Genomic DNA, 26498 nt, shown 5'->3' with positions numbered 1-26498 from the left:
TGCAACGTACACGAACAAAAATTATTGTATGAAAATAATATGATCCTTAGTTAATTATTATTTAACAATTTAAACGAATACCATTGAGAATATTTGTAATTCAAGCAAGCCCCATAGGTCTCTTACGAGTTCTTCTCATCGAGGTTCATTAATCTTTCGATATCGAATTAAATGAGATTCCATTTAGTTAGGAAGACGAGGTAGCAAGAATCTATACGATAACACATTTTATAATATTACACCTTGAGGGTTTTGTTAGAACAATCTACTCATTACTCAAATTATACTCATACCATGTAATTATTTAATATTTAGAAAGTAGAAAACATCTCACAGCTTATTATGTCACTACATCGACGTATCGGTATATTTCGGTAAAACATCGAATTTTTTATTCGTTCCGATATGATAGATATTTAAATACATAATGTAATAATATGAACATGGGAACACTGGTGTAATGTAACGAGATTGGAAACAACTGTGCAAGTATAGTTTCTACGTCAAACGAAAATATTTCAATTACTTAGTGCGACGACAACTGTTGCGAACAGAATATATTCGGCGTAGTCGTATATTGTTCGCGCGAGTTTCAACGTACCTTCTGCTACCGAGCAAATCGATCACACCTGCAAAACAAAAAAAAATATTATAAATCATTAGAATTTCGACATTTTCATTTAATGGAAATTAATTTCCCCCTCTTCTCTCCTTAACAATTATGAAGCAATCGGCTACATTAGATAATAGAAACTATCACGTCTAGTTAGTAGTCCGTACATATATTTCTGTATTAGTACAACTAGTAAGCGACTGTATACAGTATTAAGTGCTTCTTTCGTTTCAACGCATGCACAATCATAACGCACAAATTAGAATTCAGAATTTATTCAATTGACGCAATAGTTATTGCCCTATACAGTTATCGATTCACACGTTCACATCTATTACATTTTTTCATTATCCTGTATTCTTTGTAATATAACCGAACTTGATTAGAACGTACTCGAAAAATTATTTTTGATAAATATTTTGATAAATATTTACAAAATAATATTATTTGATTTATAGTAATCACTGACCAAAGGGTTAGTTATAAATACTATTTTTTTAATTATTACCGTGTAGTTTGCAAAGTTATAAATGATAATGTTTTTCGTATTGTAAAATATTTTTTACAAATTTAACCTATTTTTACTTCTAAATCGCTATTCAATATATTATACGTAATACAACCAAAGTTGGACGAAATCTAACGATGTCTACTTGCTCGTTATTGTACATTTGTACGGTACCGGACAAATAATTGAACTTGTGTCTTGTATTAATTACAATATACCCGTTCGCAGTTTACCGAAGTTTCGTGGCAGCATACGCTGTGTCACGTGGAGTGACAGAGAAGTGTACTTAAACTTTGGAATTTCTCCAACGCCAGTTCACCACCGAAGTTACATATCACTTTTATCATATGTACGTGTTCAATCACGTCTGGCAGCAGCCAAGTACAATACATCGCATTCGTGTGCAAACTTCACGTCCGGCGATAAATAACAATCAAACATCGCCACCGTCAAAGTTTTCTACCTTTCTACCATAACAAAATAATAATATTCCTATGTACACGGTATCGTCCCAAAAGAATTGCTGCGATTTTCCGATGGTCTAGCCGCAAGTCATTCGAGTATATTATAATGCAAAAACGTAGACCTTATTATATTAGTATTTTACAGTTTTTTATTTTTTTTATTTTACGCGTCCCCTGTAGATTTTCAAAAATATTAAAATATTAAAAAGTATACATCATATTATTCGGTACTGTTTGGTTTTCTTCTTCGAAATAACATCTTATGTTTCGTGTAGCCATGTGAACTGGATAAGTTTCCCTTCTGGTAATTCAGCTGTGCTCACGTATACCACCGTTTTATTCTTTACCTATAACGGATAAATCTTCATGTCACCAGCGTAAACTTATATAAAACTCGCAAGAACTATAGGATTTCAAACCCTTAATTACCATTGAGAGTAGGCTGATAATTTTTTTTTTTTTTTTTAACCAATATTTTTCTGACTTATGCAACCAATACAAAACCGATAACTAATGAATTAAAAACCTAATTTTTTAGACTAAAATCACGAATCCACACTAAAATAAAAATTCATACCACAAACTGATATCTGATAAATCTGATATAATTTGTTTTAATCGGAAAATAAACTTTAACAATAATAAACAATGTGTAATATCTATATTTGTTTATGCTATTGATAATAATATATTATAATGGTAGTCAATTTTTTTTCGGAATATCGGTTCAACTATTTTGACAAAAAAAAAAAAAAAAAAAAAACACAAAATCACTCATCAAACCGATACCACCAATATCGGTCGATATTAAGTATCCGTTCAAATATCAGCCCAACCTTAATAATCAACTTATTATGAACGGTTATATTTTATCATCGGACAGAGATCGCGTCGATCGGAGAAATTGAATCGTTTCTCCATCGCGTCGTCGTTACGATGGTACGTAATTACATTTTTCGTTTTCACTGAAGACCTGTCCATGCGTACAACTGCAGCCGGATGACGAGTCCGCGGATATGTCAGAATCAATTGCTTTAATGGTGCGTACTCAGCTATATATATATATATATACATATATACACTAAATTAAACCAACGGATTTAATTATTAGTTTCAAATGCGTTAATAGACACGTGTCTAGTGACCATCATCCCAGGAGTTATTGAATTTACTATCACGTTTCGTTGCGTGTACGTGCATTGCAGGTTGAAACACAACAAACCGGTAGTATTGTGACGAATACAATTTTAAATTTAAACAAATTGACCAACAATCGATTTTTAAATTATGTCTAGATGCAATATTATTATATTCTTTAAAATCAATGAAATAAACAGTTTTGTGTTAATGACCGAATTCTTAATGTACTGTTTTTCGGCTATTTTTATGTTCTTTTGATTAAATTAGTTAAGAAAAATGGTATTTTATCCCATTTCTAAATTCTGTAATTGTTCATTTTCATCAAAATCTTGCCTAGTAGATAGACAGCTAAATAAATAAATAAACTAACCTAACATAAGCTAACTCTAACCTAACACAAGTTTTTCTGCGAATAATAAAAAACAAATTATAACATAATACAATAAAAAATTATTGAATAAAATGAAATTTATACAATAATCATAAGTAATTTATTTCATATCAAACATAGTTTGTTCTGTATAAATACCTTATATTTAATTAAGTTATAAATTAAAATTTATTTTGAGGACTTGAATTCTCATTGTATGTATTGTTTTTAATAAAAATTTAATATAACTCACGCAACATCGCACGAGATATAAAGTGATAGTGTACAGGTATTATATATGTATATAATATAAATATTATAATAATATTTTTAGTTTAGATAAATTTGACTGTTTCAGAAAAGGTGTAAATTACTCAAAACTCGGGAGGACTTTAGAAGTGCAAGTATTATACTTATTTTTGCATTTTGTTTTATAGCTCCCTCTACAATCAATCTTGACAATATACAAATGAATCGATGATTGCAGAAACGACGTGAGTAAATTTTTTAAAACTTTTTAATAATTGATAAAAAAGTGTATAATTTAAATAATTCTAAAAAAATTCTTATTTAAAAATGAATACTTATAGAAATATATTATACGCTGTTTATACATAATTTTTGTATATAAATAATATGATGTTTTTTTATTATTAACTTTCAAAGTTTTCTGCCTCATGACGTTTTTCCATTCAATATAAATATAGCAAACAAAAAATTATTTAAGGAATAGAAAATTACTTTATTTTAGATTATAAGTTCACATTATCACAATATTAAATTAATAAATTATTAATACATAAAAAATAATTTTACTATATTTTTATATTTTTACTTAAGTTCTGAATTTATTTTTCAATTTTTCGCCAGTACAAAACTTCATTCAAAAACGAATTATTTATTTTAGGAGGAGCTATATAAGATGCTGATTTTTTTATATCCATCATTTATTATCAGTTATTTGAATTTATTGGTAAAATATCTTTATGATTTTCTATTGGTAGATCAATTTGGTTTATTCTGGGTAGTGTTAACTAGAAAGTATGTTTATTGGTGCTCTTAATAATTTCACTAATTGTTACCATTCCCCTCTTATAAATGTAGTGATGAAAAATTGATATATTGAACGATACTTTTTTGTCACGTGGAACTGATCTTTTTGAAGATTCTATCGAAGTCTGCAAGTTTTCTTATAATATTTATTCCACCATGATTTAAAATCAAAAATGTCTAGATGTGTTATAAGTTGGACTTTGAACTTGTTTTTATTACTAGACTGAATTATTAACTTGAGATATTCGTTTAGTGTATAAATTCTATCAATTTTTCTTTAAGTACGTTGTATCACACCAAAATCTCTATCACAATCTAAGAAAGAATGCCCTCGTACAGGAAAATAATATTCTACTACTTCGAACCAACTTGTATTAACTAAAGCTTGAAAAAATCGCACAACAGTATTATTTTTTTTGTCCAGGATAATTGTCAGAATTTTGTTGGATAAATCTTTACATTTACAGCATGTGTTGACTTGTGGTCTACCAAAAGATAAATTGAAATTCTCTCTGAAGTATTTGTTGTAATATTCATATTTAATATTCGAAGTAGAGTATTTGGTTAAAAAACATTCTTACAATTTTTTAAAGTTAAGTCACTACGTAAATAATTAAATTCTTCTCCTGAATAATGACTTTTCATTACAGGAAAACTAGATATATGATCTTAGATAAGTTAAAACTCAGAAGGTTGGATAGCATTGTTACTTTTTGATTTTTCCTCTTTTATCATTATACACTTAAACAAGATTTTCTCTAATAGTTCTTACACGTTTTTCCGTTACATCATATATTTTATAAAACGCACTTTTGCACACTTTTTTCCCGATCAGATCCCAATAAACAATAATACTTAATATTGTGTTCTAATAGAATTGCATTTTCATTGTGAGGTCTATGAGTTTTACAATGTTCTTTTATTATTAACACTTAAAGAAATAAATTTTGTTAATTTTGACAAGGAATTTTATTAAAATGTCCAAGTACAAATTTCTTATCGATTTCACTTAAATTACATTTCATTAAATAGTTGCATGGTTTTTCAACTATTTTCTTGACAGGGATTATTTTATTTTTATAATTGATAAGCTCCCTCCCTTCAATTTTAGCAGTTTTAATAACATTTCTTGAATATGATGATTTATTTCTAATACCTGTTTTACGAATCGGTGTACTATTCTCCATAGTTAAATGATTACGAATTCACTAAAAAATAATGTACTGGAAGTATCACTATAGAACAAACTAACTAAACTGAACATTGAAATATCTACCTATGAAATAAGAAATAATTTCTTTGTATTCTTAATTGCCCAGATAACAATATATTGTTATCTGAATTTGATAGTTTATTAAATATTTAGGTCCTATTTAATCTTAAAATTACTGATTTAAAAATAGACACGTGTAAGTGTTTATTTATTGTTGTGTGTAAAAACGACACAAGTCATTGACTAAAGACGTTTTTGCTCTCAAACATATCTTTTAATAGTAATCTTATAGATAAAAACATTATGACTGAAGCCGTTTCTCCACTTAACACATAAAAACATATGACTTGCATGTGTATTTGCTAATATCTAAATTTCATAAAAAATGTGACTCGTGTCATTTTTGCAATCATCTATTCAAATATTTAAGTAACAATTTATTATTATATTTACTATAATCTAGCTAGAGTTCTGATAGGTAATAGTAACTCTGTTTCAAATTAAAAAAAAAAAAAAATCTTAGAATGAAAACGAACAGTATGAGCATGAAATATTTTTAAGAGAATTGATGAGTAAGCAAAACCATAAAAAAAGTAATTATAAATTGTATAAATTAATATTTTTCTAAAGAACTGTAATTTATACTTTTTTACTATTAGTTTAAACTCTCTAATATTAATATCCACGAAAAGTAAGAAAAATTATAATGCCAAGTGGTTTTATATGACACACTATGTAAATAAAATGTATATACATCTGAAATAATTGTAATAATTGTTTTCCATAAAACTCTGAAGAGTTGTAAACTATATTAAAAAAGAAAAAAAACCATCCTTAATCGTTATTAACAGTCGGACGCTGTAGAATCGTAATATAAATGAAAACTTTTTTAATATTCTCACTGAAATAAATCATCAGATAGTACTCTAAAGAGACATAAAAAAGCGTATTCGATTACCGCTTTAGGGAGTTTAAATGTCAAACCTCAGTTATTACTCACGCCATTCATGGTACGAGTACTCCTGTTCACAAAATTGGTCATTAATTCTATGCTTTCCGCTATGACTATATAATAATTAAAATAATATCATGTGGATGATACTACTAAGTCCAATGTTGAAGAAAAAAGATGAAAAAAAAAACTTTTACAAATTCTGACAGATATTTATGTGATATAATTTTTTCGGTATCATAACATTTAATATATCAATATTACTATTGATAGCGGGTTTTTTACATAAATAAATCAATCATTCCCATACACACATATAAATATTCTCGATACACCTATCACAAAATGGTTAGATAAGGATTTATGTTGGTTCATTTATCTGTTTTTAGTCATGACACTGTTGATAACATTCGAATTTTCGATGAAAAATTAGTGTACACATATATTTTTGCATTTCATAATAATAATATATTTTGCGTTCGACGTTAACGCAAACGGGGAAAATATAATACGATTTTAAATTAACGTCTCGTCCCGTCTTTCTCGCTAGTACAATAATAAATTCAACAACAAATTTCATGAGCGATTAATATAAAATATACAACACAACAAATAAAATATTTAATTACTTTTTTGAGATGACGATATAGTTTATTATAATAGCAGTTTAACCTAATTTTAAATTTTTTTAATAATTCTATCTTCTATTGATATTTTTTAAACGTCAATAATAAACGACTTATTACTTATTTATTTATTGAAAATTGAACAGGCTGAATGAGATTAATTAACGTTCAATTGATAACAATATAAATTGTAACAGCATTCAAAAACATCTTATTTAATAGATATATATTTATGTTATGAGGAACGAGAAATGTACACTTTGCCCGGGCAATTTGAAGCTCGAATAGAAATTAATAACTGCTATAATTATAATAACAACTACCTATCCAATATTTTAATAATAATTTACTATAATTTAACTACGATTATAAAACAAAACAAAGTATAAAATATCAATAAATTATTTCTTACTCATTTATATTACATTTACTATTTATATTTTTCTTTCTTATAACTACTGTTTTCCCACATAGCTATATTAGATTGACAAAATTAATAACTATGTCGATAAAATCAGACAAGAATATATGAACAATAATACATTTTTACGATTAACCAGTCAAGTTTTCGTGATTTTTAAGACACTATATTTATATACGTATAAATTTCCATATTCAATGATACAACTGCGACGTGTATTATTTAAAAAAATGGAATTTAAATTTTATGAAAATTAATTAAAGTGAAAAAAAATGAACAATACTTTTCTTAATAAAATATAACATTATGAAATAATTAGTAATTTAAAACTAATAAAGCAAGAGAAATAAAACAAATATAAACTATTAAAGAAATATGGCGTAATGACAGCACAAGTCGATGAAAAATTAACTATGCCATTAACTGCAGAGGGTAATTTTGTAAAATATTATGCTTATAATAAACATTTTTTTTAAATCTTACACGAAACACATTTATCTAAATCGGTAGTATAAATCGTATGGTAAATGAGATAAATAAAAAGTATAAAATATTACGAAAAAGACAATAATGTCATATTTAAATATTTATGAGTAATGTCAGAAAAAGTAAAAACGGTGAAAAAAGGAATGGTGGTTAAACCAATTATTTCTTCAGAAATTAATTCGAGGTACCAAATTGACCTTTCATATCAAGCGCAACCAGATGAAGATTACAAATTTATATGTCTATAACAAGTTCATTTGACAAATTTTGTAATACTTAGACCTTTAAGACATAAAGTGCCAAAGCATATGTTAATGTACTATTACATACATTTACCCTTTTTTTGGGGCACCCGCTATTTTCCAAAGTGACAATGGACGTGAATTCGTAAATAAAATAATCTCTAAGCTTTGCACTATGTAAAAAGATTTGAAAATAATTCACGGTAAGCTGAGGCATTCTTAAAGCTAAGGTTAAGTTGAAAGAACAAACTAAGATGTCGAAAATATACTTACAACATGGCTTCAAGACAATAAAACAAAAAAATGGAATGATGGCTTGAGATTTGTCCAGTTAATGAAAAATCGTGCTTATCACCATGTAAAAATATTCATCGTATGAAGCGATGTTTGGTACACTCCCTAAAATTGGTTTAACATCTACAATACTTCCTGTAAACATAATTGAAAAATGAACAACCAAAGAAGAAGTACAAGCTGCATTAAAGTTAATACAAATTATTTCTAACAACAATGAAAATAATAAAATATTTCAAGAAATAGAAAAAAATATGTTCAATTAATTGAAAAAACAAAAACAAGACAAATAAGCCAAAACTGATACGAATCGTTAAACAACCTAAAACCCCGTTACAAAAATTATGAAAATGTCCGATAAACAATTTTGTCAATGAAATATTGGAGATTCAGTTAAAATCAAAATTCCAGATATGGATCGAGCACTCAGTGACCTTCAATGTGTTCTTGGCGTGACAATATCAAGTAATGATTTCATAACTTATCAATAAACTAATTTTATAAAAACTATAAATATTATAAAATATATTTCAGTGAATGATAACGTCTATGAAATCGGAACGACTGAAGGAAAACTCTAACAACTGTACAATAGAAACCAATTTACAATTCGTAAAGAAAAAATTGTACAGATTGATGATGTACCGAATTATTTAATTTTACTATGAGAAGTAGCCCATGCCATCTCTAATTTAAGAGGACAGGGTTAATATCCCTAATAATATAGACAGTAAGACATAATAACATATTATGATCAGTGTACTTGCTTTGTAAGAGTAGCTTTGTAAGACCAATAAATGCAAGTGTAAAAAAAGAGGCAACATGTATAATTCTAAATGTCATTCTAGCTTACTTTGGAAAAATAAATAAGAAATTATTCTTAAATGTAATAATATTAAATATAATATTAAATTATATCTTAATTATAGTTTAAACTTTGTTTTGAAATATTTATCTATAATATAAAAATGAATCGCAAAATGTGTTGGTAAGCGCATAACTCAACAACGCCTGGACCAATTTGGCCAAATCTTTTTTTCAAATGTTCGTTGAAGTTCAAGGATGGTTTTTACGGCGAGAAAAATTAGAATTATTGCTGGAAAAACCCTAAAAATAGCCCTTTTCTTTTTCTCATACAAATGATTTGTAACTAAAACGTAGTCAATTTGAGCTTTATTGCTATGGTATAAAGTTCATATTAAACTAGCTGGTTTACCTGGCTTCACCCAGGAGGTATTCAACTATTATATATAAAAAAAATGAGAATGAAAAAAATACTATTTTCTTATATTATACCTTTTTTATTTATATTGGCTTCGCAACTTCTTATCCAATTCTCATACAGTTTTTTTTAAATGAAAGAGGATATCACGGTAATAGGCATAAATAAAGTCCGATAATGTTAGTCAATAATTAGTTATCTATACATATAATCCAAATACCACTGACTCACTGATCGCTGTATCTCAAAAATTATTAACTACTCAACGTAAGTTTATCGATAAAAATAATCTCATCACAAAAACTGCCACATTACAAATCTTTTTGACAGGACGAAGTCAGTCGGGTCAGCTAGTAATATAATAAAATTAAATATCATTGTTTTAAAATATTTAAAATTTAATGAATATGCATATTACTAATAGTAATAATACAATTATAATAAATTGTTTGTAAAAATATTGTACAGTTATTTATTCTTATCCCAGATTCAAAATGCCCAGGCAGGACCAAATTGTCCAGGCAAAGTGTACATTTCCCGGTATCCTATGTTGCCTATAATATATTGTAATTAGTAATGATATGACACATATTAAATAACTATTTTAATTTATAAACATAATATGCACATGAATATATGTACGTAGTATGTGAAACAAAATTGATAAAAATTAAATATATTTTTTTTTTTTTTTAAATAGTTGTGCCAAAAAAGGAAAAAGTCGATTTAACCTATATCAATTTACAATGTATATAATTCTAGATAACGAAATGTAAGCATTATTACAATTAGTTGCTTTGGTTTCTACATTAAAATATGTTATTTAGATCTGCTGTAATAGAAGAAGAATATTGTTGGAAGTTCAATGTATAAGCTACAATATTTATTTAATATTGTCTTATTGTATCTAATACAAATATAATACTTATGGATGGAGTAATTATTATATTTAACGTAATTTCGCTAATAATATCGAGTTGAAAAATATCTTTATTTATTTAATTTTTATTTTTATAATTTATAGAGATAGCTAACGTATTCCGGGTAATAAAAATACATGTTTATAATATAAAGATATTTCGTAGTCTCCTCCCTTGGTGTTTTCCATTTCATCGAAGAACTATGTGGGAATTATGCCAATATAAAATGTTAAGAAAGTCTACTAAGAAACATGCGATCGATTAACTATATTCGTTTAAAAATATTAAAGAAAAAAATTTTGCATATTTAAAACGTTTAATAATCAGCACATTGTTTTTAAACCAATGACGTAACAATTCGGATTTACAAATACTTTAAAAAAAAATGTTAACGTGACACGCAGATTTCGGATTTTTTAAAATGTTTTCTTCAGTACTTTTCACAATCAAAGTTCGGAGTATCCTAGTCATCTTACCGTTTTGTAATAATCACAACTATTTTTATTCAACTGTCCGCGTTAACTTACCTTTTGCCGGGGAAAAAAAATTATATAACCAAAAATTGAAGTCAAATTAGCGTTTACTATACTGACAGTTTTATAATTAGGTCAAATTATTATTATTATTTTTTTTTTTTTTTTTTATAATGTCATAGAATTTTCAAAGTACACGTTTACAGATGAAAGACCATTTATATAATGTATTTTGTTGTCCGTTGGAATATAAACGTCATCTGAAATATCATTATAAATATTATTAAGATTATACATTTATAATATACTAATGACCTCCTCATTTAAATTTGCAGTTGTCTCAAAACCGGGCTAACTATTCATGAAGTAATAATTATTATTTCTTCACTCGTCTCTTCGAAGTAGTGAATTAGCCGTACCACATGTACATCATTTATGAAAACGTCATAATGTCATTCCAGTAGAACAATAATTGTTCGGAACAGCATGAATGTTGTGCGCATAATGGAAATTGAAATTTAATATTCATATTATAGTTGTAGAACACGAGAGAACATTAGACGTTGATATGACAAGACAAAAAAATATCAGATATGAGTTTCGATATTATATTATTATTCAAATAATAATAGGAATATGTTATAGAAGCCAAATTAATATAGTACTATACCTATTGTATTTCAAAATAGTATTTTATATAATGTTTTGCTAATTAATATTGTACATTTTAGGGCTGAGAATTTAAACCCATAAAAATGCCTTTAATAAATTATTTTATAATATATATTATACAATATGGGTAAATACTTCATAGTTTATTATATTTGTATAAATAACGGATAAGTGTGTTAAAATCAGTGTTGTGCTTTAGATAAATTTATCTAGATATGTTATCTAGATAATACCCAAAATCTGTAGCTAATCATTAGTAATAATTAATCTACAATTTTATCATTCAATATAAAATAAATAACTAAATAAGAAATTGAATTGGTATATTTATTTGCAAAAATTGGTTTTAAAATAGTTTTACACAGCATTTATTATTAATTATGAACAATGACAATTTATTATGTATATAGACATATATTACTTACATAATATGCATGGCAGGTAAGAATTATTTATAATTTCATAGTATGGCCCTTACGGAGAAGTCTCATGCCTGTACTATTATTGTTCTGTGATATTACGAACGTCGAAAGAGCATTTACAAGAATATTAGAACCAGAGATAACGCACCATAGGTCTAAACTGGTTATTATTGCAGCTGCGTGGTAGATGGTTTTTAAATACTAAAATATAGAAATAATTGTCGATAAGAAAATAGCAATTACAATACGCATTATGCTGTACCAACACAGAAATTGATCGTTATCCATCATCATTGGACCACCTTAAATTCAATATTTATTTAAAAATTATGTCCATTGTTCATGTAATTATGTGCTCTAAATAATTGTCATTACCGGACCCCAATTCTGTGAATTCATACTTTGATGTGTCTACATAATATTGTTGTACAACAAAATAAATATTAGGCGTGAAACGTCCGTTATTTATTAAAAACTTATACTGTACCCAGCTCACTCTCATCCAAAACGTGTTCAGTGTTTATCATTAGACCGTTTTCATATTTTTCATAATTTTGTCTATGACTTTCAATTTTATTTTATTGGTGAAATATTTTATGTTTTGTAATGGATCGTTACATAATACAATCATTACCCAAGACCAAAATAGTTCGCCTACAAATGAATGAAAACGTTGATGCGTTTATAAATATTATATATAAATATCTAGATAAAAATGATTTTATCTATTTGTATCTAGATAAAAGTGATTTAATTTATCTATATTTAAATAAATTCATTTTCTACCGTATCTATCTATATCTAAATATATTTTTTTTTTCATCTAAGCACAACACTGGTTAAAATTTTAAATGCTCTTAAATTTAAGAAAATAATTTTAAAATCTGAAGTTGAAAAAATCGGAAAAAAAAGTAAAATAAACGTTTGTGTTGTCAATCAAAAGTACTTAAAACGCATTTATGGTAGTAAGTTTTGGAAAACAATAAAAAAATATTGAAATTCTAGTTTATTAATAACATTGGATTTTTCATAGTGTAAATCGTGCATTTTACGTTGAAATGAACTAAATTTCTGAACATATTTACAAATTAAACGAAATGCATAACTATAAATAAATAAAAAGTAAGTACTAGAGTAGTATTAATATGGTGATGTGACTTAGACATATCGTCCCGTTTAGGATTTGTGGATCAATCGTGATAAGAAACATTTTTTTCTCTAAAAGAACAATGCTACTACAATCAACTCTTACTTACACACACACGAACACACCCACACCCACACACACACACACATGGTTTTATCTTGCAAAGCTACAGGAAACTGATACATGAGTGCTCCCGTTTGTGACAGTGTACGATGTCCTCCTTATCCGCTTTACTGAAACATCGATAACCACTTGGACGTCAAAACGTCGTGGTATATCGTGTCCAACACAAAAATGACGTCCAGCTCACTACTCACGAGCTCCCTTTGGAACATATATGCATCGGTAACGAAGTAGGGCAAAATCTTGACCAAACCCTTGGGGAACTTTTTGGCTTCTGATATAATACCACGTGGAAATATTTTCCTTTTTTATCCGAATAGTGCAGATCTAATGTTTTCGTGTAACCTGTGATGTCGCATTGAAGTGCTTTATGATTAAAAACTTATTTTTCCCATACACCTGTTTCGTATGTGAAATATAAAAGTGATAAATAAGGCAATAATAATAAGATAAGAAATATACTTATTTTTTTTTTTTTATTGTCAACTAGTAACTTTTAGAAAGACTTAAAATAATCTATACTACTATTATGCTGACGTTTGTGTTTTTTTTTTAAATTATTTTTCTTTTTCAATATTATCTATACTTTAACCTTTTACTCTTTTTAATCTTTTGTTATTCTAACTGTCATATTTACTATTTACAAATATTATTGCAATGTAGTACAAAAAGCTTTATAATAATATCTGCCTTGCCACAAGTAAAACTTAAAGGAGGCGTAAAAAATATATTTTATGTAAAATCTTTCAGTAATTTATCATGAAAATAAATAAATACAAATATAATTAATACATTCAGGTATTCATTTTAAATATCTCATTGTGCTTAAAACATGATATGAATATTAGGGTGTATGTAATTTATGCCAAAAATGACCGAAAAAAAGTTTATATAATTTGCACCACGTCCAAAAAGGTGTACATGTAATTTGTGCCACTCCTGATAACAAATAAAACTAGATATTTCATATGACACACAAATGTATGGTTCATAATTTAGTCATTGTATCTAGTATGTTAATTTTGTTTTCCATTTTATTTTATATTATCATCCAAGAAATTTATAATTATTTATAATATAATTAAAATTTTTAAATTTGTGATTTAATAATACAAATAATTCTTAATATTAGTTGAGAAAGAATTGTTTATGTACACGTATATATAAAAATTAATATATTTATGTTATAAAATATGTGTTAGCATATAAATCAATTTCTTATACTCGTAATATAATTTGGTCGTGTTGCCGTGAATTGCATTATGAGTAGATACGGCGAGGCGCAAAATAAATATGTAACATTAATTATATGTAGGTGGCGCACGAATTACATGTGTTATTGATGGCATAAACTACCATCGGCTGAATATTAAGCTGGAGTATGTTTAATAAAGACATACTACACTACATAATTCTGTTCGTATAATTCAAGTTATTCAAACGAAAAAAAAAAAATAATTATAGTGCAATACAATTGCTATTATTCGTGCAAACGGCACGTATACCATAATAATAATTTAAATACTGTCAATCAACCATTCCGTATTCATTCACGTTCTCCAATATTCAAATGGGACGAGATTAATATATGATAATATTTTAATTATAACCAACTGTTTTACTGCGCACCATAAGGTGAGAATAGTTCTATACGAGTAAGGGAAATAAGTTTGAGTGGAAAAGCACGTTGTGAGGAGATTTGTACATAAAGTGGAGATGAATTTACCGCTGTAACGTGCTTCTTCGACAATCGAATTATGTGTGCAAATAATTTCCCAACAAAACAAGAAACTAAACGTGTCAGTTTTACGTTTAAGTAAAAATATAAACATGAAATGCGTGTAATATTTATTTGTTACTACATTTTGGTGACTGGAAAATAAATATCAGTTTGGAAGAGAAAATATCAAATGATTCGTTAAAAGTTGCAAGTAAAACCCGCTTTATAATGAATAAAACAACAAAAGCAGTTGTTAAAAAAAATTATCAAAGAAACAATGCCATTCAGAGTTGAAATTTCACCAAAAACAAAAAAAAATAATAATAAATATCATATCACATTCGACTATTCTCTTCTCAATATAATATCAACTGGGGTATGACCACGTGGCAAAATGTTTTCGAATTTTTAAAAAAAATAATACTAAACAATACTTCTATCTACGAGATTCCGAAACGTTTCTAAACGATATAATGGTAACATAAATGTTTTAAAAGTTCCATAGTTATTTATTTTTCCAAAAAGCTTTTACGATTCCATTGATATATATACTTGATTTATATTATAACTACTGATCTCGTATTTCGATATATCGTGCTTTTTCTCCGCTCTTTTACGATTTTCAATTTGTTTTAACTTAGTGCACCACCACGTCCTAAATTCATAATATAAATAGTACTTATGTTGAACATTATACGTGTATCGAATTGTACCTACTTATTTTGTCCATACGATTAATTCTTGTTTGTGTTAATTTCAGTTAATTTCAGACAAACAAATCCGGTTACGCAAAGATGCGTTTGAAGACAACAAACACAGTATCTAGTTTATTATTAACGTGCGATTCCGTTTGCACATGCTCTACTAAGACATAAAATATATGAAACTAATAAGTTTGATTTATTTTATGTTTGCAGTTCCAAGCAGCGGCAAAAACGATGTAAATAATTTTAAAAATCATACAATGTTTGCAATCAGTATTGAAACAAGGTTTTTTTAGATAGATTTTGTCTTAATACATTTCCTTTAGTATCATATACGTACATCACATTATGAGAAATTTCAGAAATAATCATTAAGTTCTATATATAACCGTTAAAAAAATGTACTAAGATTTTATTTTTTTTTAAAAAAACTATCAACAACTGAGCTTTTTTTTCTCAATAGTTTTTTTTTTTTTTTTTATTCACAATTAACCAAACTATTTGAAGGATAATTATAGCGTTTCCTTCTTTGATGATGGTCGTCTCCTGTCCGGAGTGCGAAATCACCGGAAGCCAGATTCAAACGGATGACTGTGCATTTAGACATTAGCCACCTTATCCCTTCTGATCCCCAAATATACTATTATAATTTCTGACTTGTTGCTTTGCTTAGGAAATACGCATCAGATGTTCGAAAATTAATTTTGTTTCACAAACTAATAATTTCGTATTGTGTTTCTGGAAATTATAAACACTATTTTACAGTTTATATTTCCTATGATTATTTTAATAAAAAAGCCGCAGTACACTGGAATATAGGTTTTTGTGTCTTATCATTTACAATGGGTAGGATTATTAGGATCAACTAATTACGGGTCAGCGAATAAAATAGAATATACAAAACCATTTCTAACAGCCGGTCGAAATCATATCAGACAGTTTAAACTTTAGTCAAACAAAATAATACTTTTTTCATTTTCATTTTCACAATCACGTGTACCGTAAGTACGTTATAAATACGATTGATAAGTCAAGTTAAGTGTTACCTAAACATTTTTGAAGTAATCAAGTTTCGATCAACTTGTATCGACCATTAAATAGTGTATTATTAAATGTCAAACCATGAAATTAAAAAGAAATTCATATAACTGTTTTTAAACTGTTTGTCAATAACAAGTTAAAGGCAAGATCTTTAATCCAGAAGAAATATTCAAAGTAGATATTGGTCACGTCGATCATGTACCGAGTGAATAAAAATAAAAATACAAATAATCAATTATCAATGATAAACAAGCGATAGGTTATACTTGAATGTTGCAACAAATAATCGCGGTGGTTAAATTCTACCGTGTCATCATATAATAATTATAATATTCTTGATAATATATTTATTTCGATCAACTATAACTCTTTTTTAAAATGTCGCTTATTAGTTATAACTTGTATTATAATTAATACGACTGATTATTGACAATCGAGTTGATACGGTATTGTTTTCAATTCCATTTCAGGTACTTAATGGATTTATCAAACGCGTATCTGAGACACATGGGTCAACACATACGAGACATGAGCACTGAAAACCGCGAAATTACGGAATATCGTGTACGATAAGGGTACCTACAGCCAAGTGTACATTGTAAAAGAACCGCAACAAACCGAATGGAAGTAAAAACGCGTTCGGATCGAAAACGTTGTACCGTATAATGATATAATAATGATCGCATAGCCCGAGAAACCTGTCGTCTAGCACAATATACATGTTCGTATTGTTCTCGTTAAACAATAATAACGTAACGCTAGGCATACCAATGACTAAAATTGTGTGCACACACTTTGTGTAGTACGAAATTAAAAAGTGTGTTGTGGTTCTATTCTCTATATTATGGTATTTGTTTTTAATTGTAAATTTTTTTATTGAATTATCTTACATATTTTTAAAATTCCAAGATATATCATCGGCAAAATCTAGAATACCAACTATTTTAAATGTGTTATTCGTTACCGTTAACGTCTGAAAGAGGAGTATGGCAAAATCCTTGAGTGTGAAGTACGAAAAATGTTATATTTTAGCTTCTGATGCATACAATAATAGGTGTACCGTGTGCACGAACGCATTATTAGTCGTGCACATTTACGAGGACGCCTGAAAACCGACCGTCGACATACGCACGAGAGGCTATTACGCGGGTCAGTTCATCGTTGGGGTACGCATGTGTCACCGTCGTCGCGTTGGTTGTGATGATGATTCGCGAATTTTCGGACGAGCCAGTTCCCGCGCGAAAACGACGGTCGTACTAACAACTGGTGCGACAACGGTGATAGCTCCTCGTAAAACGACAAAGACGAAACGTCGTACACCGTCTGCGAAACGCGAGCTTTACGTGAACGGCCTGTATACCGAACGGATGTGTGCACGTCGTATAATAGTGTTCTTGGTAAGTTTCTACGTTAGAGCCGAGATACAGTGGACGAGACGAGCGGGAAATTATAGCTGAGACAAGGTGGGAAGCCAACGACGACGACGACAGTTAACTGCAGGTTTTCTCAAAAGGTTTATACCATATAATATAGGTTTGTATACCGAAATGGAAACGGTGGGATGAGCACTACGAATGTGTCTTTTGTACGTACGTACGTAGGGCGTACGGTACGGAAACTTATAATATGTCCTGTGTTCGAGTGGAGGGTGGGTTTAAAGTTTCGTGGCAGCGAGCCGAGACTCATTCCGAGCGATTTATGTATTATCCGATTTGCATGGCTGACGCCACTGCGGCGGTTTTCGATCAAGTGGCTCACCGAGTATATTATATTGTACGGCGAACGGCTATGTAACGCATAAAACGAGACTTTCTGGAGGAAAAAAGTTTCCGGTAATGCTGCGGGGAGGTACGCGAAAAGTCTTCCGGCTCAATAGCGTAAGATATAACGATACGTTCTGTGACGGACGGTCGGGGCGTAATTCGCATCAAACCTGCGGTGACGACGACAACGGTGGCACTTAATGCGCCGCACACGAGTAGCTATACAATGCGGTAGTCTCGCTTCCGTGGCAAGACGGAAACATTCCACATTCGTTCTTCTTCCGGTTCCGTGGATGCGCATTACCTATTGACGCGTGTTGAACACGTATGCACTAAGTGCATATAAAACGAGGGCGGAAGATTTCATTCGAAAACGCGAGTACCCCACCATCAACGATGTCTAGGACTTCCAAACAGCATTCCGGGTTAAACCTCCTATGTCGCGGTATCCTTTCACGAGGATTTCTAAAACGGATTATCTTGTCTTTATTAAGCCGCACCACGCGCTCTCCGTTTGGACCACGTTGGCACACAGCGTCCGGGCACGCATATTCGACGATACTTACTCGTTTTATGTGTATATCACACGTCTATTTACGATGACGGTCCCCGGACGGTTCGTGCTGCACGCGGCTGGTCAGAAATCCTATTATTGCCCAAATTCGGTCGTCATCGTCGTCATGTCGGAAAAACCAACTGTACCGCGCGTGAAAAATCAATAGTCCACCGGCCGGAGGCGGTGTATTGCACGTAGTATCACGGGTCCGCTGCACACATAAATAATTCGCCGGCATTCTAAACCCGTAGCGATTAATTCCCGGCTAAAATTACGTACGGAGTCGGTTAATCCCTGAGGTATATAACTGTTCAAAATCACGTCTCTTTGCTTTCGCCCTTCAAGTCCCGCCACCAACCACGGTGAGTCGACTCTGAGGCATTCCCTAGAGCACATTGTTGTTGCAGGTTATTTCACATGGTAATTATAATAATATAAACGCACGCGCCGCCATCGATTAGCAAAATTATTTGCATAAACTAGGACCAAACGTGTGCGAAAGAATCATTGTACGGTTTTCGGTTGTCGGGTATTTTCACCGTAAGAACTCGATGCATGGCGAAAAAAACGTGTGTAAAAATGTGACCCAATGAAATTGGTGTTGCACTGAAGGTAGGATTAGAGTGGGTTTAACCGCAGGAATAATGTGTGGGTTAGGCTGTAATTGTTACTTGTAAGCTTATGGAAAAATATATGTCCTTTCTGCATTTAGTTGCAAAAATTGTATTGTGTAAAAAACCAAGTGGTCCTATTTTGTTCGTATTAATAAAATCAGAGAGTCGATAAACGTAGTATAATTACATAATAAAACAACTATATTTTTTCGTTTGTTATTAGAGGTTTTTAATTTTGTTATTTACTAATATCGAATTCAATAAAAAAATAAATAAAATCACCATTTTCTATTTTCATCTGCTTAATACTCATTGCGCTCATTTGAATGTATATATTTAAACACCGTTCTATCAGCTACAGTACTTTTGCGAGGAGAAAACACAATACAAGAAACACAAAAAACTCATTCACCAAAAGGGTGTTATCCTCAAATTCTCTATATACAATCACTATCGGACGTCAGTTTCTCTTCTGGCATTACGATATTAACTTAACTTGACAAAATTTTTTTAAGCGTACTAAAATAAGTTTTTCAAAATTAATTTTATACTACAAACAGTAGGTTATAATTTTAAATTTAACTCATAAATATGTAGATTTAACATTTTGCATTTTATAAGATCGTTGAACTGTTTTGTGGTTTTGATTTTGATTCTAAGATACTTATCGTAAATTAGTCAGACTTTTAAATTCGTCAACTAGAATATACATACAATTTTATTAGGTACCTGAAATATTGTAATCAAAAGAATGAAAATATAGCTCATGATTGATGAGTATAATGAAAATACACCCATTTATTTGTGCGATAGAAAATTGCTACAATTTTTTTCTATTTTTTAGATTTTCATAAGGATTCACAATATTTTATAGAAAATATTATTTTATTTGACACGCTGTGAATGAGTACCGATTACTTGGAATATCAGCAAGGCTATGCATGATAGAGTTCTTAAAGTTACCAACATTTTTTTATAGTCTGATAATTTTTAATATAACAAATAACCAAAAACAGTTATACAAAAAAGAACAATATTTTAATTTAAAAACTAAATTACCGAAAAATAATTGTATTTCAATACTAATTGGTATGGGTCAGTAAATTAAACATAATATAATTATGTAATAAAAAAATTACTTTTCGTAATTAAGGTTGATTATTTAGTTGCATTTTCGAATATGAACTCATGCCCCTCGCTTTTTAATATAAACGTTCACATAACTATGTATTGTTTGTTTGCTTGTTTGTTGCCCATTGAAAACTCACCATAAAATATTATACAACTTATGTTTTCTGTAATCGACATGGAACGTATAACAAAACAATCTATAATTACTGCGAACGTCGTATCTCGTACCGATTCGAGTAACTTCATTCAATAATTTTTTCGTTTTTTAAAATGAAACTATATTATAACTGGGTTGGAATACAAATTATGATATGTAAACAATATGAATAATAATGGTGTGAATCAATGTAGTAATTAACAGAGTGAAGATAATAATAAGACTTATATTAACAAAAGGAATTTAATATCAGTAGCAATAAACAATGGGTATAACTGCAATATTATTACATACGTAATATACATACCTATGCCTTATATTTGCGGACGTCTAACTTAATAGTCTCTGGTCTTATGGAACCCTCTCGATGATCAGACAATAAATATTCTACTCTCCTACTATTCTCTTATAGTAATAGTGACGAGGCGTACTCTTTTTCGAAGGACAGTGCATTTTTTTGATGAGTGTCCTTGTGTCCTTAACAATATTGTTAAGTACATGAAATTATACTCTTTTTTTTAAAAATATTATGAGGTAAATTTATGCTTATGTTTTTTTTTTTTTATAATTTGGTTATTAATTTATATTTTATAGTTCAGACTAAAGCATTCTGATTGATTGGTAGCGTAGTTAATTCAATTTGTTATCTGTTTTGTATTATCGATGATGGTGACTATGAAATTACCACGGTTGTATATATATACAATTACTGAATATAAAATTTTATAGAATAAAGCCGGTTAGAATAAAACCGGGTTCACACTACACCGTGCCGTGTCGTGTCTTCTAAAATAATTATCTCTGATTGGTTGAATCATATTGTTACATCAAGGTATACCGTATAATAAATCAATAGTTACCTCACTAACCATAAGATACCATGAAGTTGATTTTATTCAACTTTTGAACGTGTGGTTACCGATTTTAATAGTCATAATTTAATATTCTATGATAATATTATTCATAATAATAATGGGCTCGGAAGGTGTTACATTTGCATGATTTTATTGTGCTATTCAATTTATTGCTAAGTAACCTTGAAATTATTTACATGACACTATGAAAAACCTAATGGGAACATTTTAAAAGAAAATTTCAAATTTTAAGCTATTTATTTTACTTATGTTTTATTTTATCTTATATATTGATACCTAAAAATTATGTTTAGCTTAGTATAATATACTAACAACATTTGTACTGCTATGTACGAGTATATTTAATAAAATATCTTTATTTATGAACATTTTTTGGTTAAAAAAAATTAAGTGCATATTTTTTAAGCATATTTATACTTTTTTAAGCGTATAAGTGCATGCATATTTACTACTTTTTAAGAGAATTAAGTTTTGAGCTCTAATAATAATATAATACATAATTTCTACTATATAATTTAATATCCGTCAGTTATTATTTATTGAAACTTATGAAAATATTTCATATCATATCATATCATATCAATTTGATAGCATCACCATAAGATATATATTGATATCACACATTTTCAAAGCACACAGTCTGGTAAAATACACGTCTCGGTTTAGTGTGAACCCAGCTTAACAGTTCACAAAAATAAACGGTAAATGGTAAATACTATGGCGAGTACGATCTACGAGATAATGAACCCAAAAATAGTATAATTTTAGATTTTACAATAAGTTCACCAAGTAGAAAATGTACATATAATTCAAATCTATAGAATAAGATTACTTTTATAAAACCGATTTCGAAATCTCCTCATATTGTGTATTGTGAAATATGTAAAACTGAATTTGATTTATCAAATAGTAAGACCAGGAATATAACAAATCATATAAAAAAACAAAAATATCCAGTAGCTTTAAATTTGTCTGCATCTAGTTGAAAGGTAAATCATTTTTTTAAAACGAATAATCTTACTTATGAAAATTTACAACTTGCCGCAAAAGAAGGAACATTTGCTTAACACATAACAAAACACATGCATAGTTTTAGATCCTTAGATTGTACTTCTAAGTTAATTGCAACATTATTTGAACTAAAATTTGTTTTGGATAGAACCAAAACTGAATGTATAATCACTAATGTATTTGCCAAAGAAGCCGAATTCAGATTGGACGCAGCCTTACAAAATGCTATATGTTTTAGTGTAATGATTGATTCTTCTAATCACAAAAAAATAAAAATAGTTCCATTTTTTTTTTTTTTTGAGATATTTTAGTTTAAAAAAAGGAGTGAAAATTAAATTATTAGACCTTAAAGCATTACTTGGAGAAATATCCAATATATTATCTAAATTATTGTGTTTTTAATTCTTTAACCAAACTAAATATTGTATATAAGTGCGTAGGATTATTTGCAGATAATACTTAAACTAATTTTGGAGAATCAAACAAACATAGAAAAAGCAATTTATTCAAAAAATTAAACAATACATATTCTTCCTCCATTGTTGGATGTGTGGCACACATTCTTAATAATTGCATTCAAAATTCGACTGACGTTTTATCTTTTGATATTGAAATAATTGTTTTAAACATTTTTAAATATTTTTACATTTAAACTCTTAGAGTTTGTTCATTAAAGGATTTGTTTTACTATAGAAGTTGAGTACAAAAAAATATATTTTCTTTTCAAAAACCAGATTTTTAAGCTTAATGCCAGCAGTTGAACAAATTTTACAAATGTTTAAGCCATTAAAATAATAGTTTAGAAGAATATTAAAAGCTATTAAAAGAATAGTTCAGTAGAGTGCCAAATCTTTAAAGATTTTTTTTTAAATCCTAATGGAGAAATTTGGTTTTGGTTTGTTCACAACAATTAATTTTTATTTCATCAAACTATTTTAAATGTTGAAGTCAATAAAACATGTACAATTTAAGCAGAATTTAAATATTTTAAACTCATAAATTTTATAATACACAGAAAAAAGAAATAATTTTAACAATTCAAATGAAAAAATCATTATCCAAACTCTAAATTAATAAACATGACCAGTTTTAACTTCAAGCTAAAGACTTTTATAATAACATAGTTGTATAAATTATTTGAATAAATTGTCCACCAATATGAATGACTTAAGATTATTCTCTTGGATCTGTTTGCAAGATCCAATTGAATGGAAAACACTATTACTTTCTTGTGATACATTTAAAAATTAATTTGGTGAAAGAGATAAGAAGAGATGAGAAAGAGACCTACTTTTTAATGAATTAAGAATTTAAAAATATTTTTGAATTAAGAAAAAATGTCTGAATGTAATGAAAATTATACTTCAACTGAGAGACATTGGCTAAATTTTTTTAATTTAATGAAAAATAAAGATATTCCAGCAAAAAACCTAGAAATACCTAGAAATGTGGACCAATTTGTATTAAGTCTACTTGGTATAAGTGCACCAATAGAAAATTTTTTTTCACTTATCAATAAATATTGGAAATCTGAAAAATCTTAATTACATGTTTCAACGTTAAAATCAGTAATACTAGTTTTTTCAAAATTGTAATGAAATGTTCAGAGTATTGAAATTGGATATTATTAAGTTCTTAAAAGAAATTCATGGATCTCAAAATTTTTTTTAAATTTTTTATTTTATTTAAATTAAAAATATCATCAAGGACACATGTTATTTATTTTTTAAATTTATATGTTATGTATTTATAATTATTATGTGAGAAACATATTTTTTATCATGTTTAAATTAAAAATACCATCATGAAGAATACATATTATTTTATTTTTAGTTTTTAAATTCAAATGTTATGTTTTTGTAGTAAATATGTAGGAAATATATAAATAAAGTTTGTATTTATTTATTTAAATTTTATACTTGGTATTTTTACCTACTGGTATTTATCCTTTAGTTTATGTTTAAAGTTTACATTAAATTATTTTAATTTAAATATTTTAATCATTAAGATACACATTAAATGAGTTAACATTATAATTTCAAATAATTGTTTTTAATAGTTGATAATATTTATAAAAAAATGAAGTAATCAAATGAAAAAAAAAGAAACAATTTTTAAAGAAGGAGATGGACCATGGTATATGCGCTATGTCTATGATATGGGTAAAATGGTAAGAATAGTATACGCGTTAGGTAAATATGATAAAGGAGGAGAAGAATTATCTATATAGCTTATTGGTTAAATTAATACAAATTGTATATATATATATATATATTCTTCAATATTTTTGATAAAAAAAAAATTTACTTCCGATTTCAATTTTGAAAATAATTTTTAATTTTCAATTCGCAGTTTATGTTCGGCGCCCGTCGCGTTCATACCGCCTCGCACGCTCCATTCTTGTGTTTTATTATTTTTTTTTCCCCGTCATTAACATTTACTTAGAATTTATCAAATTCACTGAAAAAAATACTCAAACATAAAAAACAGTCTTTTGTAAATTATCTCTCTAACTTATCACCAAAAAATGGAAGCCTCTGGACTGCTACCATAAATGCACTAAAATACAAAGCTCCTCTCGTTTCTATACTTAACCCACATAGTGGATTTGCTTGTACTGACGCTGAAAAAACAGAACTATTTAGAGACCACCTAACTGAAATCTTCATGCCACACTCGGATATACAAATACCTCAACATATAGACTCAGTAAACCGTGTTCTTGCCACCCCTCTTCTTCCCTCCATCACAGTTAAGTATTTCTCTCCTAATGAAGAAAATTCACTATTCAAAAACACAGCCTCAAAAAATCCTCGGGTTACAATCTGATAACTGCAGAAGTAGCCAAATCTCTACCTAAAAGAGCAATTGTCCTACTCACATTTATATATAATGCATGTTTAAGACTACATACTTTTCCCTTCTATGGAAATTATCAGTCACAATTTTGGTTCCAAAACCCAATAAGCGTCCTGATGTTTCTTCTTTCTATTGTCTAATAAGCCTCCTTCCCTTTTTTTCGAAAATTCTTGAAAGATTAATAGATTAATTCTAAAAAAAAATTCTTCCTTATATCTCTTCTAGCTCCATATTACCAAATACTCAATTTGGATTTTACACCTCTCATTCTTCAACTCATCAGCTCTAAAGATTAGTCAATGCCATTTCTTTTTCCCTTAAAAAAAAATTATTGTTCTTGCCTTTTTTTGGACATAAACCAAGCCTTTGATAAAGTATAGCATGAGGGTCTGTTATCTAAAATAAAACCCATCCTTCATCCAACCTACTACATGCTAATCAAATCCTAGCTCAAGGAACATTATTTTTATACCAGAATTGGCTTATCATACTCAAATATAGCAAATATTCGTGCAAGTGTCCCTCAAGGAAGTATACTATCTCCTATTTTATATAATATCTTCGCTGTCAACCAACCCACATCTTCTAACTCATCTGTAGCTGAATTTACCGACGACAAGGCTATTATTCCTAACTATAATGATCTACATATAGCTTCCCTCAATCTTCAATTACATCTTGACCACATGGCTGATTGGTATAAAAA

The 26498-nt window shown here is 28.5% G+C and overlaps 1 protein-coding gene and 1 long non-coding RNA gene across 11 annotated transcripts in view; one reads left to right on the top strand and one right to left on the bottom strand.

The window, feature by feature from the left end:
- LOC112680628 (amphoterin-induced protein 2) overlaps window positions 1-26498 on the bottom strand; it is a 355883-nt gene that overhangs the window by 245137 nt on the left and 84248 nt on the right. For 8 of the 10 annotated variants that reach the window (XM_025550788.1, XM_025550789.1, XM_025550786.1 and 5 more), the window contains one exon: window positions 602-629. The gene's annotated coding sequence lies outside the window, so the exon portion shown is untranslated. Of the gene's footprint in view, window positions 1-526; window positions 581-601; window positions 630-26498 lie in introns of those variants that run through there. The other 2 variants (XM_025550790.1, XM_025550795.1) reach the window with 2 other exon arrangements.
- Window positions 2359-10376, top strand: LOC112680632. Its single transcript, XR_003148326.1, has 3 exons — window positions 2359-2625; window positions 3533-3589; window positions 10305-10376. It is a non-coding gene; the product is annotated as an uncharacterized LOC112680632 (long non-coding RNA).

The sequence above is a fragment of the Sipha flava genome, unplaced genomic scaffold (assembly GCF_003268045.1).
Source record: "Sipha flava isolate LNK unplaced genomic scaffold, YSA_version1 178_pilon_pilon, whole genome shotgun sequence".
Classification (NCBI taxonomy): Eukaryota; Metazoa; Arthropoda; class Insecta; order Hemiptera; family Aphididae; genus Sipha; species Sipha flava.
Note: the sequence above shows the minus strand (reverse complement) of the source record. Positions and strands in the feature narration are given on the sequence as shown.